The sequence below is a fragment of the Octodon degus genome, unplaced genomic scaffold (genome assembly GCF_000260255.1).
Source record: "Octodon degus isolate 3935 unplaced genomic scaffold, OctDeg1.0 scaffold00148, whole genome shotgun sequence".
NCBI lineage: Eukaryota > Metazoa > Chordata > Mammalia > Rodentia > Octodontidae > Octodon > Octodon degus.
In genome coordinates this window covers 4,435,845-4,438,940 of record NW_004524724.1, presented here as the reverse complement: position 1 = coordinate 4,438,940, position 3,096 = coordinate 4,435,845, and the positions used below count along the sequence as shown (strand labels likewise).

Below are 3,096 nucleotides of genomic sequence, written 5' to 3'. Positions count from 1 at the left end.
GGGGGCGCCGCCATCTTCCCCACGCGTCCGCGCGGCGCCCGCGGCGTCCTGCACCCGGGCAGGGGCTCCTCCCGACGAGGCCCGCCCCCACCGGGACTCGGGACCCCCGGGACCCTCGGCCCGCGACCCTCAGCCCCCTCGGGAAGTCCCTCGGCCGAGCGCCCCGGCTGCCCGGGGCGGCGGCGGGAAGGCAGCGGCCGGTGCTCCGAGCCGGTGCAACTTCAGCACCCGGAGCTGTCCAGACCGGTGCGCTCCGAGCTGGAGCTCTGCTGGCTCCTGCAGCGCTGCCCCTGAATGCTTCGTGGTTCTTCGCGTTCCCGGTGACTGGGAAGGGATGGTGCAGGACATGTGTGACCTTTTTATGCTTGTCCAACTCAACTTTTTTCTTTTTGTCGAAAACGAGTTATTCACAGAATAATGAACTTCCCCAATTTTTATGCCGAAGGTGGGCCCCGTCTTTTGCGTGTCATGGACTGTACTTCTCTACTCTCTCCAGAAACAATGCTAGCGTAGGGTTGCTCTCTGAGGAAAAAACACGCCGACTTCTACTCAGCTAACACTTTAAAAACAGGTTGTTGAATTCAGTACTCTTTTCCTCACTTGTAAACCTATGTTTTTCTGCGTTCATACATTTTTAAAAATATTTTAATGGAAATACTTTATATAACTTATGATAACAAACTTATTCCAAATAGCCATCTATCCTAGAAATAGGCACAACTTTTCACAAAATATTAGAGGACCAAGATAACAAGTGTATTCCTGACATATAAACTGAAATGAAGAATTACATCTTCAAAGATAATTTATGGGTTTGAATACTGGTTGGGAATGTGATTGAAAGTAGGCTTGAAATATGAAAGCAGTTAAGCGATTAAAGTAGTTTTTTTCAACTAACGGAAGACTAAGGAATTATTTTAAGAAGCTTTCTGAGCATACTGCTAACTTTAAAATGAATAGTAACAATGCCAAACTTTGATGATGGATTTTTATATTTAAATATATAAATTTATATTTCTTACTATAATTGCTAAAATCCAGTATTATGAAGATAATTCTCAAAATGCACTTCTGTTTCTTTGACCCACATATATAGATGTCAAATGTTTTTATTTATTGTTAATATGCCAAACCGTAGTATTTATTGGTTAGTTCTTTGTAATTCTGTCTATTGAATATACAGAAATTTAAGTGAACTTTTGAGCAGTGAATTAAGAATTACTCAACATAAGCAATATATTTTATTAGAAAAATGTTATATAGAGATTTTTTAGGTAGCGACATGTGCATATGTTTTATCTGTATGTGAACCTGCGCAAATGTTTGTGCATTTATATTTGCATACTTGGGTACACAAAAACATTTCCCAAACACACTCAGATAATACATGAAATTACGTACATAAAAATGCACATTTAGATTTATCATACATATTTGTTTGCATTTCTACCTAACATAGTTTTGGAAAGGGTTTTATCCCATAATGATTTAAATGTTTTCAGGATTATTTTTATATTTATTTTAAAAAGAAGTTACTAAAAAGGAGTTACTTGTATTTTTCAAATAAAAAAGCATAATGCATTTCAGAATTTACTTTTAAGTGTTCTCTAAAATGACTTTGTAGTAAAATATGATTAGGAAAGGAAAATAAGAATAGACTTTATAATCAAATGATAGTAGTGAGAGACAAATCATTTAAAATAAATTGACAGTTTATTAAATGTTATCAGTATTGAGTATTAAACAAGTGTGACACATAAAAACTATGCTAATGTTCCTCAAAGATTGCTGTTTTCCATAAAGTTGTAAGGCCCATTCATGAGGTCATGGCTAAGCTAGCCTTTGTCTCTTTGGGGTGATAATTACACATTGGCATCTATTCTAAAAGAAGGTCATGGGAAGACTAAACTAAATTGAAATTGAAATTAATGTCTGCTACCTTTTATTTTTTAATTTTATTTCATTTTTAAACATTTATTTATGTGTGTGTGTGTGTGTGTGTGTGTGTGGCCAGCTTAGCCCACCAGGGGGCGGGGCTGGCTGGCATGTGGTGCTGGGGGATTGAACCACGGTCCCTGTGCTTTGCCAAGCTTGTTCCAAGTAGGTGCTTTAGACCACTGAACCATCTTGCCAGCCCTGTCTGCTACCTTTTAACAAGTATGTTAAAAATAAGTTTGATGTGTGAAGAGGTTAAATATTTGGATATAATTTTTTTTTCTTTCTTTTTGAGACAGGGTCTCATTGTGCAGTTCAAGCTGCCCTTGAACTCACTTTGTAGCTCAAGCTGGTCCTGAACTCACAAGGACACTCCTGTCTCAGCCTCCTGAGTGCTGGGATTACAGGCATGCGCCACGATACCCAACTGGATAAAAATATTTTTGCATGATCTTTGAGTTGCAGTATTCAAACTAAGTGTTATGCCAGGTGAGATATACATATCCAAGAGCACCACAAGTTGATATATTGAATACATGAAGAAAACATTAGAATTAGTATTTCTATTTTCATTTTTTAAAAGGAGATTCAGTTTCCTTAATCTTTTGCATGACATCTCTTAAGTTCTTCATACCTGTGATACTTTTTTTTTTGTTCAAGTACTGATATTTCTGTATATAAAGATTTAGCATATAGAACAGCTATCATGAGAAGTGAAAAAAGATCTTTCCCCAAAAATGAAAGTATTAAAACTAAGTTAAAATACATAAAGTAGTATTCCACACAGCATAAAACCTGACAAATCAAAGTTTACATGTCCCATTTGACCATGAGTGAAAATGCAAAGCAGGTTTTAAAACCAATATAATGTCCAATATTTACCATTTGTAATTGGGGGAACACCTAAATCCTTAATTAAAAAACACAAATGAAGTGAAAACTTTTAAACTGGTACACACTGTTCACACCTATATTTCAAGTTTGGAAATGCATATATGCAAGCAGCAATACAAAAGTATTCATGAAGAATGCATAATCTCTGAAAATTATGAAAACATCCCTGCTACCAATACATTTCTAAATACAAAACTGACTACCATATTTGTTAACTTCTGTGTAGCGAGAGAAGTTCATTTTCAAAACAGGTAAAATTCAGTCTTT

General features: G+C 36.9%; 1 pseudogene across 1 annotated transcript in view; it reads right to left on the bottom strand.

Moving 5' to 3' along the window:
* Window positions 1-129: 129 nt before the first annotated feature.
* The window catches only part of LOC101583721, a 4,358-nt pseudogene continuing 1,391 nt past the window's right edge, over window positions 130-3,096 (bottom strand). Inside the window, exon 2 of the transcript XR_002818265.1 lies at window positions 130-385. The product of XR_002818265.1 is annotated as a plasminogen activator inhibitor 1 RNA-binding protein pseudogene (transcript). The remainder of the gene's footprint in view (window positions 386-3,096) is intronic.